The sequence below is a fragment of the Pan paniscus genome, chromosome 3 (assembly GCF_029289425.2).
Source record: "Pan paniscus chromosome 3, NHGRI_mPanPan1-v2.0_pri, whole genome shotgun sequence".
In the NCBI taxonomy this organism is placed as follows: domain Eukaryota; kingdom Metazoa; phylum Chordata; class Mammalia; order Primates; family Hominidae; genus Pan; species Pan paniscus.
Window position 1 is genome coordinate 3,615,369 of NC_073252.2, and position 16,517 is coordinate 3,631,885.

The window sequence follows — 16,517 nt, forward strand, 5'->3', positions numbered from 1 at the left end:
GTCAAGTCATCCTTGGGGCTGGGCCACAAATTAATTACATTGAGTTTACCCATGTTTAGCCTAACCCTCTACTTCCCATTCCACTGCAGTCTTTTTAGATCTTGTCAGTATTTGAGCTAGGAAGGGTTGAGCTTTAGGTATATTTGGTTCAACTTAGATTTCACTCTGGCACAGCAATGGAATCGCAGCACCGTGACAATGCGGAGGACTAAGTGATTTCTGCCTGCTTCCCAGCCTCTCCTCCATCGCTACTTTCATGGCAAAAATGGAGGCTGGATGGGAGCCAGTAGGCTGGCCGGGCTGAGTGACGCATCGTGTGGGACTGGGCTGCTTTCTCTTCATCCCTGCGGTCTCCCATTTTGTGGCAGCCTTGCTCCTTCGTCTGCTAACATGCAGACCAGCCTCCTGTTCGGGGATGGAAGCTGCTGTTCTATAGGAAGGGCTGGTCTCTCTTGGGAATTTAGGTCATCAAAATTTCCTTGCATCTACTGGACTAGTAATCTCATAGAAATGTATAATATTGTTTCTGGGTTCTTCTGATTGTTGCCACGGGAGTGAAAATCTCTTCCATCATTCTATACCCTAGGTGGAAGAAGTCTTGTTTTCTTTCCCTCATTAGGCTTCACATCGAAAGTGCTCAGCTAAGGATAAAAGAAGAATTAATGAACTTGTCTCATTCCTCCTCTCAGGTGGTGCGAATGCCATAGAGTCTCGCATAATGAAATACTGTTTCCTAATAGCACCAGTGTCTACTTGTCTTGTTTTTCTTCATATTTCTATTTGTGATTGTTTCCAGAGCTTCTCACACATGAGCAGAGCAGTCACTGCAGGATCGCGTGGCAGCGGAAGAGTATTTTGCAAGACTGGGGTTCTTACCTCTACCTGCAGGCAGGCAGGGCCAGAACTCACACATCACAGAGTTCCTCACTTTCACAGTGGCAGCCAGTGGGCCATTTTATTTAATGAGTCAATTAAATTTTCAAAAATCAAATAAAAACAATTTTAGATTTATTTAGTTTTTTTTTTTTTTTTGAGACAGAGTCTTGTTCTGTTGCCCAGGCTGGAGAGCAGTGGTGCCATCTCAGCTCACTGCAACCTCTGCCTCTGGGTTCAAGCGATTCTCCTGCCTCAGCCTCCTGAGTAGCTGGGATTACAGGCATGCGCCAGCATGCCCGGCTAATTTTTGTATTTTTAGTAGAGACGGGGTTTCACCATGTCGGTCGGGCTGGTCTTGAACTCTTGACCTCAGATGATCTGCCCCCCTCAGCCTCCCAAAGTGCTGGGATTACAGGGGTGAGCCACCGCATCTGGCTGATTTAGTTAGTTTTTTTTATTTTTAAAAGATTGTCAAGGGGAGGCTGTGGAGGCTGTGATAATGGTGCTATCACAATGGGTAAGGGAAGAGGAAGCCTAGAAGCCACCTTTCGGCCATGTACAGCACAGAGTTTGAATTTGTTGTCAGGAGATGTGGTTTTGAGGATGCCAAGAGTGAGGATGTGCTTTGGAATACCCTGAGGATTATATTTGATAGTTTCTGCATCTTCCCAAAGATGGGACATCTTGACTCAATGTGTATCATATTTGACCTTATAATCACCCTCAGAACCACAAAAGAATGTCAACTAAATGCTGTTAAAGCAATTAGATTGAATTTATACAGTATTCAAGATGTATTAGAAGAGTTAAAGGAAACAGCAGAATATTCTCAGATAAAAATAAATCATGGTCTTCAGAAGAAAATGAAATTAATTTTAGACATGCTCTGTTGTAGTCATTTGATATGTTAATTTTTATTGGTAACATTTGCAAAGGCTTACCCCCAAAAAAAGGAAAGAAAAGAAGGTTGACTATTTTATGTTTAAAATTTTTAGATATATTTTTTAATTGGAAAATGGCTTTTGTCTACTACAAAGACCTCATGTAAAATAAGCAATAAAAATAGCATTCTAGTAAAATCTAAAGAAATCAGAACAAAGAAATGAAAACATTTGCATGATGATTGATATGGTTTGGCTCTGTGTCCCCACTCAAATCTCATCTCAAATTGTAATCCCCATGTGTTCAGGGAGGGACCCATAATCACCACATGTTGAGGGAGGGAGATGATTGGATCATGGCAGTGGTTTCCCCCATGCTGTTCTCGTGATAGTGAGTGAGTTCTCACGAGATCTGGTGGTTTTATAAGGCAGTTTTCCCTGCTCTTGCTGACTCTCTTGCCTGCCACCATGTGAGATGTGCCTGCTTCCCCTTCCACCATGATTGTAAGTTTCCTGAGGCCTCCCCAGCCATGTGGAACTGTGAGTCAATTAAACTCTTTCCGTTATAAACTACCCAGTCTCAGGGAAGTTCTTTATAGCAGCATGAGAACGGACTGATACCATGATGAAAACGATTCATTATTTTCATCAATAAAGATTATTATTCATTAAATAATCTTTAATGATTCTATACAGATTATTTTCTGCCATTTTAGATTAAGGAATAATCTCAATTGAAGAGAGATGTGAATAAACTGAGTGATATTCTGGTACTTTAAAAATAATATCTCAGCACTGACAAATTTGAAAGAAGGGCTTTAGAAATACTGTATGAATCTAGGTGTTGCTTTAAGAGATGGTGAAAATCTTGCTATACATCACAGTGATTTTTGTGATGAAATTTAAGAAGTTTGGGCCAGGCATGGTGGCTCACACCTGTAATCCCAGCTCTTTGGGAGGCCCAGGTGGGTGGATCACTTGAGGGTAGGAGTTCCAAGACCAGCCTGGCCAACATGGTGAAACTCTGTTTCTACTAAAAATACAAAAACTAGCCGGGTGTGGTGGCGGGCACCTGTAATCCTGGCTACTCGGGAGGTTGAGCCAGGAGAATCACTTGAGCCTGGGAAGTGGAGGTTGCAGTGAGTCACGATTATGCCACTGCACTCCAGCCTGGGCAACAGAGCAAGACCCTGTCTCAAAAAAAAAAGTAAGGAGTTTGCAATATTTTCTGCGATAACAATAATATATTATAGGCAGTACCATAATAATGTTAGAATTGATACATAAAATTTGTGGCTCTTTTCCAACGATAAATATTTGCTTGAAAAATTTTATTGACAGTTATGTTTGCTTCTGCTTCATCAGGGAAAAGTTCTTCCAAATTGAAAATAGAACATAAATTATATGGAAATCTAGATTATAACAACATAATTAGAGATTTTGCTGAAATGAATGCAGGAAAAGTTATTTTGGGGAATAAAATGTAATCATTTGTGAACAGTGTGTATCCTTCTGCTATTACTCAGGCAGGCACAGCTGACGGTCACTGTTCCCCAGACACAGGCAACAAACATTGTCAGTTTGGATATTTTGCTTTTTTGTGGTTATCTGAGAAGCCATAGCTTTAGCTCTGTTTTTCAGTTTTGTTGTTTTAAAGGAATTTGTGTCAAGGTGGGTGGATAGAAGACATTTTATTTCACATTTTATTAGCTTTATATTTATTCTATATTTGGGCATGTGTGGCCAGCATTGGAGCTCTTACTCTGGAACCATGAATATTGGGGGTGCCATGGAAGGGCTGAGGCTGGAACGGATCCTGCCTGGGAACACTGAACCACATAGGATGCCTGGCTGTGTGTGAGCCACAGCTGGAGTCATTCATGTGATCTACCTGTAAAGGTGTAGGAAAGCTGGAGAGATCCACCCATCTCAGGACACTGACATTCATGCCCAAGGTAGCACTGACCAGCAGGGCTTCAGGAGGGTCCTGGAGAAGGCTTGTGGCTGGGAGCCTGGGAGAGAAGGAGAATGAGGGCCTGGGACCCCTTGGGATAGGGGTGAGACACTGACCTCGGTCTCCCAGGGAATGGCACGCAAGGATCAGGATCAGGAACTTGGAGGAATGGAGTAGGTGTGGTGAAATGTTGGCAGCTAGGTGGGTAGGGGGTGGATTCCAAAGTGAAGGACAAATGGCAACATCACCAGGAGGCCTCACTTCCCCAGGGCAGACACTACCTGGCCTGGGGACCCAGTGTACTCCCTGCCCCTCAGGAATAAACTGCATGGAAGTCTACCCTGTAACATTCGATCTACAGGGGCGGAGATGGAAGAGCCTATGAATTTTTTTTCCCCAAGGGCACGTCTTAATCTTTACATGGCTTGGGGTGGCAGAAGACTGCAGCCTTACAGGCTTGAGGAGTCAGAAGATAAGAGTCCAGGTCTAACAGGAACAACTGAGAGAACTGAACAGAGCTTTTAGCTGCTGCCCATCGTGGGGGAGACAGAGTTTGGGATTTGAGTCCAGTGAAAATAAGTTTCTCTTAGAAGAAAATCAACACTTTTCAGATAAAGATAATAGAATCCAGAAGTTCTACAGCAGATCATTAATGATATCCAGCATACGGTAAAAAGTGTGAAGAAACAGGTATGTAACCTGTTCTGTAGAGAGAATGCAGACAATGGAAACTGACCCAAATGACCTACATATTGCAATCAGCATGCCAGAATCTTTTTTTTTTTTTCTTTTGAGACAGAATCTCACTCTGTTGCCCAGGCTGGAGTGCAATGGTGCAGTTTCGGCTCCCTGCAACCTCTGCCTCTCGGGTTCAAGCAATTCTCCCGCCTCAGCCTCCCAAGTAGCTGGGATTACAGGCACCTGCCTTCATGCCCAGCTAATTTTTGTATTTTTGTAGGGACAGGGTTTCACCATGTTGGTCAGGCTGATCTTGAACTCCTGAGCTCAGGTAATTCACCCACCTCGGCCTCCCAAAGTGCTGGGATTACAGGCATGAGCCACTGCACGTGGCCCAGCATGCCAGAATCTTACACAGCTGTTCTAAGTATGTTCAAGGACTTAAAGAAAAACATTCTTATAAGGAATGAACAGACGGGAGAATTTAAGAAGAAAAACATATGCTATAAAAAGAATCAAATGAAAATTTAAGAAATGAAAAATACAGTAACTGAAATGAAAATTTCACTGCATAGGCTTAGAAGTGGATTGGATATGGCTGAAAAGAAAATCAGTGAATTTGAAGATACAGCAATAGAAATGGCCCAGTCTGAAGCATCTGGATAAAAATGATTGCAGCAGCATGAACAGAGCCTGGGCACCTGTGGGCACCATCATGTGGCAGACTGCATGTGGAACTGGGACTCCAGAAGGAGTTGAGAGAAATGAGGTAGAAAAAATGGTTGAAGAAATAAAGGTGACAGATTTCCAAAATGTGGTGAAAAACATAAACTAAACATCCAAGAAATCCAACAAACCCCACACAGGATTATTAGAAAATCGCTCCCAGAAACATCATAGCCAAAATGCTGAAATCCAAACAGAAAGAGAAAAATCTTGAAAATAGCCAGAAACAATGACCTTACATGAAAAGAACAATGATGCATATTTTGGCTGACTTTTCATCAGAAATAATAGTGGTCAGAGGATAATAAAATGACAACTTTGCTTTTTTTGTTTTTTGTTTTATTATTATTTTTTTGAGACGGAGTCTTGCTCTGTCACCCAGGCTGGAGTGCAGCAGCGTGATCTCAGCTCACTGCAAGCTCCGCCTCCTGGGTTCACGCCATTCTCCTGCCTCAGCCTCCCAAGTAGCTGGGACTACAGGTGCCCGCCACCACGCCTGGCTAATTTTTTGAATTTTTAGTAGAGACAGGGTTTCACCATGTTACCCAGGATGGTCTTGATCTCCTGACCTCATTATCCATCTGCCTCGGCCTCCCAAAGTGCTGGGATTACAGGTGTGAGCCACCACGCCTGGCCTGCTTTTTAAAAAAACAATTTGGCAACATGCATATGTATCTGGAAAAATATACTTCGTTTCATCTGTTTTTGAACCTTCTATAAATAGAATCATTTTGGCGTATTCTGCTTTTTTCACTCAGCATTCTTCTGTGATTCATCCGTGGTGATGTCTACAGCAGCCTGCCATTTGCTGTCCCAGCTGTGTAGTCTCCAGTGCATTTTAGTGTCACACTGAGCCCATTCCCTTACTCACGGGTGTGTGAGTAGGTTCACTTCGTAAATCCATGTATGTTGCCTATGAAATTCTGCATTGACCGTCTGGGTCTCTTTCACATGTGCTGGGACCCCCCTCCCTTCTTCAGAGCTGCTCTGCATTCTGCTTTGTGCCCGAAGGCCGACCTTTGCGAACTGCAGCCACCAGGCTCCCTTTCCTTCTGGCTTCTGGTTGGCTTTGGCCAGTGGGATACACCAGCAGAGATGGCAGCAGGAGGGCTGTGCTCTCTCTGGAGTCTGATAGCCCTTTGTTCCCTGAGCCTCGGCGGCCCATAGTGCTCTACTGTTGCCCGACCTGGGCTACCTCACTGCCCCCAGCATTTCCCTTAACCTTTCCACAGGTTTGTAAACAAGCCCCTCATTCAACAAACCTTAATCACTCCTTTTGAGTGTGCTGTTTCTTGATTGATAGAGGAATTAATACCAGGAAAGGCCCCAGGAAACAGATTCTCAAAATGGGATTCGAAGGCTGGAATGCTCACATATTTGACGGCTACATAATAACTTCCTTAAGGGGGAAGCTGGGGCATTAAGAATTCACTGCACACACAGGCATCACGATCACTCAGATGACTACCAGGGCAGGCATGGGTGAGGCTATGGTGTTGGGAGATGCCTGTGGAACTTAGACGCTATGACGACAATGGAGATGTGAACATTGGGTCAAGATAGAACATCCATTGAGATGAAGACAAATTGGAGGGCTTGAATCCCAGCAGAAGGCACAGGTGGAAAATCAGAAGACCTCTGTGATAGCACAGAAGGGTTTCCTCATCTCCTGGAGCCATAGGACAGACAGGGCAAGAGTCAGGTGCAGGGCCTCGTGGAAGGGGCGGCACAGGTGAACCCTCTTGGTAGGTTCAGGGCACAGGTGGGGAAGGAGTGGGCTCCTAAGGCGTGGGGTGGGGACATCTCGACAGAAAGATGAAATTAAACTTTGAACCCACTGCAGGAGGCAGCCCAGACTCCAGCCTGAGAGGACGAGCCTTCCCTTTTTTTCAAAGACTTCAACTCCCACCCCCTGCCCATCGGGATTTGCTACATCCCAGCATAATCTGGACAGAGAGGCGAAAGGTTGCTCTAGGCCAAGGTCAACAATCTGTAGGAGCAGGCGTTTGGGGACACAGGTGGAATGGGGTTCCAGGAGTGCCAGGCTAAGCAGGAAGCCGTACGGGACTGCACTGGCTGATGGCATCCACCTGGGTTTGGGAATTGGGTTGTTGGCTTGAGCCCCAGGGGCGGCATGAGCAATCTGCTGGGCTGGCTGAAGCCCAGCTCACCCTGGCCAATGGGAGGCGCCAGCAGGATGCCCTGGAGGGGAGGGCTGAAGCGCGGGTGTGGGGGTGAATCTGTGTGTGCTGGCTGCTCAGCTGCTCCCTAAACTACCCCACCGCCCCGCTGGGAGACATTAAGAAACATCCGGCCGGGCGCGGTGGCTCATGCCTGTAATCCCAGCACTTTGGGAGGCTGAGGCTAGGAGTTGAAGATCAGCCTGGCCAACATGGTGAAACCCCTCTCTACTGAAAATCACAAAAATTAGCCAAGCATGGTGGCAGGTGCCTGTAGTCCCAGCTATTTGGGAGTCTGAGGCAGAAGAATCACTTGAACCTGGGAGGCAGAGGTTGCGGTGAGCCGAGATTACGCCACTACACTGCAGCCTGGGCAACAGAGCGAAACTCCATCTAAAAAAAAAAAAAAAGCATTCAGTGAGGGCCGGCACGGTGGTGCATGCCTGTAAGCTCAACACTCAGGAGGCTGAGGTAGGAGGATGGCTTGAGTCTGGGAAGTTGAGGCTGCAGTGAGCTGTGATCCCACTGCTACACTCTAGCCTGGGCAACAGGGCAAGACCCTATCTCAAAAAAAAGGACTATCCAGTGGGAGGCAGAGGTAGCAGCCAGGCCACGGTGCTCAGTGTTTGGTCGAATGCCAGTCTAGATGTCACCGTGAAGGTATTTTTTAAATAAGGTTAACATTTAAGTCAGGGAACTGTGCGTGAGGCCAATGACCTTCCACGGTGTGGGTGGGCCTCATCTGGGCAGTTGAAGGGCTTGAGAGGAAAAAGGCTCCCAAGGAGGAGGGAAGGCTGCCAGCACGGTGCTCTGGACTTGAGGGGCGGCGTCAGCTCCTCCCCAGGTCTCCAGCCAGCCAGCGCCTTCCTGTAGAATGCAGACCTGCCGGCCCCCACCAGCCCATGCATCAATTTCTTAAAATCAGTCTCTCCCCTTCCTCTCTTTCTGCATCTCTGTCTATCCGCACATCCTACTGGATTTTGTTTCTCTGGACAGCACTGATACGGAGAGCCCCATAGCATTCTTGGGGCACTTGCAGAAAAGTGGCCCCCACTGAGGACTTGACAGGTGGCCCAGCTGGTGGGTCTTGTCTGGATGGTGGGACAGCAGAGGCAGGGAATCCCGACCTGCGGGCTGGCTGCAGTAAGGGGAGGCCGGGGCGGCCGCTCAGGCAGCGTGCGGAAACCATTCCTTCAGCTCCTGCTCTCTATTCATAGCAGGTGCTACGGCTCCAGCAGAGGCCTGTTTTGGGGGTCATGACTGAAGTGACCAGAGCAATGTGAGGGACAAAGGGTGTGCCAGGGTGGCGTGGCTGGGCCTCTGGGAGCACGGGGACCTGGAAGGAAGGGGGACTGGTGCCCAGCGCTCTGCTACACCTCCCTTTGTCCTGTAAGTCCTGTGTCCGTGGCCTCCTCAGCCCTGGAAGCTCCCAGGGCCCAAGGACGCAGGCCACTTGGTGGCCTCCAGGACCCGTGCGGTGCGCTTAACCTCGCGGGGTGGCTCCGGCAGGCTGTCCCGCCCCGGAACAAGCCCCAGCCCCACGGTCACTGTTGGGGGTGAGCTCAAGGTGGAGCCTCCTGGCTCCTCGTCATCCCCTCTGTCCCCCACCCCAGTCTCCTTCCAGAGCAGACTTCTGTCGACTGGCTGGTCAGAGCCACCAGGCTGTGTCCTGGCACAGGAGTTGTGCATGGGCGGGACTCTGGGTTCTCATGCCCTGGGGAGCGCCCGTGCCTGGGGCAGGGCTCCGTAGACTCCTTTGTCACCCCTCAGCTTCGCCGTGAGGAAAATGTCCTGCAAACACCAGCCCAGATGGAGGGAGCCACGGCTTCACCACTTCCTGCCAGTGTGCCGGGCTGCGCTCCAGGGACCGCTGGGGCTGCCACCAAAAGAACGGAGCCCAGGGAACGTGGAGAGGAGCCCAGATGCCTGAGGTGAGCAAGGCAGTGCCTCCGTCCAGCCTGGCATGTCCTTCTGGTTATTCGTGAGGCCACCACAGGGAGGGTCACCAACTGTCTGTTTTGCCTAGGACCGAGGGGGTTCCAGGGGTGCAGGACCTTTGATGCTTAGAGCCAGGAGAGGCCACTCGGCCACCCTAAGGGCAGGTCTTCTGCCCCAGGCCGCGTGTGGTTTCTTTCGACACACTGAGGAAGCCTTTCTCCTGAGATCATCAAATGCAGCCTGCCCGGTTTCTGTTCCCCATTACTGCGTATGCGGTGGGCAAACCTCCTCCGGCCCTGAAAGCTCCTGGCTGCCTGGGGATTCTCTGTGTGCTCCTACATAAAAAGGAGCTTCTGTCACTCAACTGGCGAATACAGTCTCAATTCAGAGTCAGTCCAAATCCATTACCCCAACCCTGAGATATTAATCCAAGCTCCATTCTTGGTTTAAAGCCAGTCCCTGTGGGCCCTGCTCCCCCGGCCTCCTGGGGTGGAAGCCTGTGCTGGGGGCTGCGGTGTGGGGTTTGCTCTCCTCCCTCCCGCAGGTGGATGCAGGGCGAGGGAGTGAGGAGGAATGAGGGTCAGGGGGACCCTCGTGCCTGAGGTTGGTGAGCAGGCTTCCTGCAGGCCGGTCCTGGTGGGTGCAGGGCTCACCACTCTGGTGCGTCTGTGGTCCCTGAGTGACCCATTGGCAGGGACCTGTGCCCATTCCTGGGACCCGAGGAGTGGGTCTACTCTTGTTCTTGCCAGGGCCTCGGACCCTTGCAGGGCAAGTGAACAGGATGACTTCACGCTTTGCCGCCAGCCCGCTTGCATGGCCCATGGGAGCCCAGGCACCCCTGTCCCCACAGACCCAGAGCCAGGCCTGTCCCTTGCAGTCCAGCCACCCTGATGCCCCCGGCCCCCAGTGTCCCCTCAGTGGTGCCTCCCTCCATGCTGTGGTGCAGACCTGCAGCATGTCACCCCCAAGAATCTCTTGCCAAATCCTGCCCTCTCCCTCCCCTGCCCCCTCCCTCCCCTGCCCCCTCCCTCCCCTGCCCTGTCCCTCGCCTGCCCCTTCAGGGGACTGCAGTGAGTGTGGGGGGTCAGGTCTCACCCTTCACTGCCACTTCAGGTGGGTGCCTTGTAACCTTCCTTGTGCTGACACCAAGACTGCTGTCACGGAGAAGCCAGATAGGCAAATGGCACGACATCGGTGCAGGTCCTACAGAGCTGGTTAAACCCCAGCTCTGCCCCTGTCCGGCGGGAGTCCAGGGGGACACACTTTACCCCCTGAGCCTCAGTTTTGCCACCTGAAAATTGGGATATTAATTATACCCACTTTACGAGGCTGGCTAACTACAGTGATGTGGGGAAGTTCCCCACGCTGCACCCTTACTGCTCACCATGAGGTCAGGGAACACAGGTGGAAAAGCCCTCCGGGTCCTCGTCAGAGGGGTCGGCTACCTGGACGGTGGGTGAGGGCTCCAGGCCAACCGGCTGCCCTTGCTGGGGCTGCTCATCACGCGCGTTCACTCCAGCCCAGCTGCTGGCCGGCCACCCTCCCTCCCCATGGCCACGGGTGTTCCCGGCCACAGCCAGGACGGCGGCTGCCCAGTGCCACTTCCTGCAATCCCTGTTGCTGGTGGGAGCTTCCTAGAGCCCTGAGCCGCCCCTGGTGACCACCCGCTCACAACCTGCTGTGGCTTCTGTGGCCTGAGAAGGATGCTGGTGTGCTGTAGTCTCCCTACTGGATGCAGAGCTCAGGGTGGAGGGCAGAGAGGAGGGCATGCACGGATGCTGGTAACAGGTGCCCACTCTGGCCAACCGTGCCGCCTCTCCTTTTCCTCAACTGCTCTGCTCTGCAGCTTTGCCCAGCTGCCCTCTGTGGTTTCTGTGGCTCCCGTGGTGTAGACAGCGCATTCCCGGGGCCAGCGCAGCTCGGGGCGGCGGGGTAGGAAAGGCAGGCTGTGGCAGCCAGGCGGGGCGAGCGCTGCACACCGGGGAAAGGCTCAGCGGGAACGTGTTCCGAGCACTTTGTCTCCCCAGGTCTCAGTTTCTGCATCTGTAAACGGGCATGTGCAGGGTTGTGAGAGGGTCAGAGAGCCCCCGTCAGGCCCTTAGTGCGCTGCTAGGCACTGAATGGGAGCCCGGTCAGCAGTGCCCGCGGGAGCCGACGCTGCTCCGGCAGGATTGAGTGGGATTCCGCACAGGCCGGGAGCTCTCTCGGGCTGGGGAGGCCTCGGGGACCTGGCTATGATGGTGATCTGGGACTTGATGGGTGAGTGGGTTGGGGCCAGCATCAGCTTTGGGCATATATTAGGGAGTTACTAAGGAAGACAGAGAAAAAGGGGCACCTAGTTCTTTTATAATCCTCCGGGAAAAGGTGAGCTCTGAGCGCTACCTGCTCACTGAACAGCGGAAGAGAGTGCAGCGCCCAGGCCCCGACGCTGTGCAGAGCCCCGGGAGGGCGGCGTTTGCGTGATTGTTCAAGGCGGACTCGAAGAGCAACATTTAAAACATTTCCGATGTCATTTTCTTGTTTTGAGGCGATGCTTTCTGATTTCTTTCATGTTTATTTTCTGTAAAGGAAAACACCCTCCTAAACATGCATTTTCTCAAGGCACATCACATGGTCTGAAAAAAAAAACAAAAAAGGACATCTTCTCCAAATTGGTATTCCTCCAGCTGGAGCAGCTCTGTTGCTGCCAAGCTTCGGTTCTTTGACAAGAAGAGACATTTCAAAGCCGGGTCCCACAGGAGGGGTTCACGCCACACATGTGGCCAAGCCCTTCCTGATTCCTGAACCTGCCCCTGCCCGCTGGCCTTTGGGACCTCCCCAGCCCCTGGCCCTGGCGGCCCGAGGAAGTTCTGTGTAGGAACAATATGGTCTACTTAATTAATGCATATTTTATTTGGTGACAACGTCCCTAATTGCCATGAGCTCTACTTAGTAACAATATGCTCTATTTAATTAATTTTGTGAGTTCTGGTTAAAAACATTATGCTTCATTTATTTCATCTGCTCACTGATGGTGAATTCCACAACACGGGCACAGGAGGCTGCCCCACCTGGAAGGTAGTCCCGGGACAGAGCATTTCAGATGTGGCAGAGTGCAGGCAAGGGGCTGGCAGGCTCATTTGTCCCACGGGGCCCGGGCGGGGGCCCTCAGTTCCCACATCTCCCCCAAACTCACCGGGCCCCACACAAACCTGTCCCCTTAGCTGTGTTCGGAGGCACCCCAGCCCCTTCGCTCCATCCCTGCCCTGCTTCCCAGCGTCAGCGCCAGAGTCCCTCTGGGTCCTCCCCCTCCCATGGCCGAGCCGTCGAGAGACACCGTGGGCCCGCACCTGCTGGCCCTGAGCTCCCTGAGCCCGCGTGCTCGTTGCTCTGAGCGCACACAAGGATTCGATGGCAGATAAACTACTGCCGCATGGGGAGTGTGCACAGACCCCCAAGAGTGATGGGCCCGGCGGGTGTGTGGGGTCTGGTGGGCGCGTGGGAGGGCTGGGGCTGGAGTGGGGACACTGGCTCCACAAAGGTTGTGACACAGATCTGGGCCCTGACAGGAGGGGGGCAGCTGACAAGGGGGCCCCGTGGGTGTGGGCAGCACCCCCACTGGGCAGGAAGGGTGTGGGCCGCGCAGAGGCCTGCTGGACGCCTGGCCACCAGCACTCCCCTCCGGGCCTGGCTTCCTGGTGCAGCTCCTGAGGCGCAGCTTGCCCCATGCTTTGGGGCCAGGGAAATACTCACGGGGGACATGCAGGCCCATGGGTGTCCCTTGAGGTGGACCTGGTCAAGCTCTGACGAACCCCAACTCTCTCTGGAGGACAGATGGGGTTTGGGTTACTCTGTTGCCTGGGTCAGCTCAGACCCTGACACAAGCAAGCCCCCAAAGTCTGGGTGTTCCTCCTTTCCGGGACGTATGGACCCTGGCATGTTGCCACAGGCCCAGGGGAAGGCTAGGGAAACACCTGCTTAGAGGCTGACAGGGCATTCCAGGGCCTTCTGCAAAGGGATCCGGTCCCCGTGAAGGGGCTTTGGGCCTTTGCACCGATTCCCACATGGAGACTGTATGAGGCATGTGGCTTGCCGGGGGCCCCAGGGGCCCCAGCTCCCGGCTCTCCTTGTCTCTAATTATGGACACCGTCAACCCTGAGTGAGCCGCCATCCCCCCGCCCCTGCGAGCCCCATTGGTGTAGCTCCTAGAGTGGGCCGACTCTGGCCTGGCTGCCCACTCTGCCTGCCATTCCGTGCCCAGGAAGTGCATCTACCTGCCTCTGCCATCAGGATCCTGTTGCCCCGCTGTGGGAGGGACCCAGTCCGAGGTCCCACCTCCCCCTATCAGCCTCCACCTGCTGAGGACACCCACAACCAGGTCCCCAAGTAAGGTGTGGGCCCCTCAGAGAACATTGTTTTACATGTTTTCTTATTGGGGTAAAACACACATGACGTACAACTTACCAACTTAACCATTACAATTTTTTTTTTGGAGACAGGATCTCATTCTGTTGCCCAGGCTGGAGTGCAGTGGCGCGATCTTGGCTCATTGCAACCTCACTTCTCAGGCTCAAGTGATCCTCCTGCCTCAGTCTCCTGAGTAGCTGGGACCACAGGCACGCACCACCACGCCCAGCTAATTTTTTGTGTTTTTGGTAGAGAGGGGGTTTCACTGTGTTGCCCAGGCTGGTCTCCAACTCCTGAGCTTAAGTGAGCCACCTACCTCAGCCTTCCAAAGAGCTGGGATTACAGGCATGAGCCACCGTGCCTGGCCTAAAATTTTTATTTTTTACTTTTTTAATTAGTGCAAATCCCATAGTATATTTATATATTTTTAATTAACAAATGAAAAATTGTACAATCTGATGCTTTGATATATGTTTACACTACGGAGTGATTAAATTAAGCTAATTAATGTGTCCCATCATTCACATCCCATTTTTTGTGATGAGTACATTTAAAATCTACTCTTAGAGATTTTCAAGGGTACATTATTATTGACTAGTCATCATGCTGTACAATAGATCTTCTGAACTTAATTCATCCTGCATAGCTGAAACTTTGTGCCCTTTGACCAACGTCTCCCCAATTCCTACCCACCCACAGCCTCCGGTAACCTGCATCCTACTCTCTGTTTCTGTGACTTGGACATTTTCAGATTCCACATGTAAGTTAGACCGGGCAATATTTGTCTTTCTGTGCCTGGCTTATTTCACTTTTATAATGTCCCCCAGGTTTATCTATGTTGTTGCAGATGGCACATTTCCTTCTTTTTAAGGCTCCAGAGTATTCAGTAATTCACGATGTTTTCTTTATCCACTAATCCATCGACAAGCGCTTAGGTGGGTTCCACATCCCGGCTATTGTGAGTGGTGCCGTGCTGAGCCTGGGAGTGCAGACGTCTCTTTGACACACTGATTTCATTTCCTTTGGATACATACTCAGCAATGAGATTGCTGGATCACACGGTAGTTCTAGTTTTGATTTGTCGTGGAACCTCCATACTCTTTTCCATAATGGCTGTATCTTAACCATTGTTGAGTGCACAGCTCAGGGGTATCAAGCACCTTCACACTGTTGAGCAGACATCTCCACCCATCTCCAGAATGCTTCCATCTTCCCAAACTGAAACTGTCAATAACTTCTGTCCTCTTCTCCCCCGCCCCTGCCACCCACCCTTCTACTATCCATCTCTATAAATGTACCTACTCTAAGAACCTCCTATAAGTGGAATCAGACAGTATCTGTCCTTTGTGACGAGCTTATTTCAGTTAGCATAGTGTCCTCAAGGGTCATCCATGTCGTAGCCTGTGTTGGAATGTGGGGGGACGCCCCCACACCCCAAGTCCCGTGGAAGAATTATCATCCATCCCACTTGTTCAACTCAGGAGTGCCTCCTTAAGCAACTGCAGCCTATGAGCTGTGGGTAGGGCCGCTGAGCCGCTGCCTGGCAGGCACGGAAGAGCAGGTGCACGCTTCTCCATGGCCCTCTCTGTGCCAACAGAGGCCGCCCTGCCAGTCTGGGCCCAAGAGTGAAGCCTACAGGAGGAGAACCACAGGGGCCAGGGACTGACCACCCAGAGACTTGGGCATGGTTCTGTGTCTAGCCCCTCCAGATGGACTGAATGAGTTTTGCTTAATTGGCAAGACCTATCTTTTCAAAACCTTCCAGCATGACACTTGACACCTTCTCTCCGTCTCAGGCAATTTCTCCCCACTTCTGGGGGCCCTGGCTTTCACGGGGATGGACTAGGGTGCTTCCTCCCACAGAAACAGCTTCTTGGGCCACCCCCCTGCTGGGCATGAGTTCTCTCACAGGCTCGGTGACCCCTCGTATGAGCTGCTCGTCCTCTTCCCCTACCCCTGTCCATAAGGCACCTGGAGGCCGGGCAAGTGCAGAGGAAAAAGCCAAAGGGAAAGAAGAGACCTGCAGGTGGTGTTTCCCCATCTCTCACTCAGGGCCACTTATCCCTGCCCTGGAGCCTGAGGAGGCTGAGCTCTGCGGCCTGCTTCCTTCTGGCTTGGCGCTGCTCTGGAAGGTTCCACCATCTGCGCACAGGCAGGAGCCAAGAAGGTCCACAGTTTTTGGGGGGCCAGGGTGGGGGCAGTTTCTTTCCTGGCTCTTTCTTTTTTTTTTTTTTTTTGAGATGGAGTTTCACTCTGTCACCTAGGCTGGAGTGCAGTGGCACGATCTCGGCTCACAGCAACCTCCGCCTCCGGGGCTCAAGTGATTCTCCTGACTCTGCCTCCCAACTAGCTTCGACTATAGGCGCGTGCCACCACGCTTGGCTAATTTTTTGTATTTTAGTAGAGATGGGGTTTTGCCATCTTGCCCAGGGTGGTCTCGAACTCCTGAGCTCAGGCGATCTGTCCGCCTCAGCCTCTCAAAGTGCTGGGATTACTGGCGCGAGTCACCGCGCCTGGCCTCTTCCCTGGCTCTCTCTGCTGGGTCATCAAGGGCTGGCTGTGTCCCTTGGCCATAGGTCGCAGCTCCTGTTAAGTATCTCTCTCTCTCTGTCTGGCTTCCTGTAACCGCTCTGGCCGCGCTCCTTCAGCCCTGCAGGTGAAAACAGTTCCCTCCCTGCTGTTACCTGTCCCAATTCAGCACCGCCCTGTGGCTTCCCGGCTCCCGGACCGCGCCTCTGCCAGCAGGAACCCTGCTGGACTCAATTAATTGTCCCACTGAGAATGCCATTGGTTTCCTCCTGGGATCCAAACTAATCACACAAGACTAGATGATGGAGAGCTGCCAAGAAAGCATGGGGCGGTGGCGGGGACGGAGGAGAAGCGTTTTGAGCCCATCAA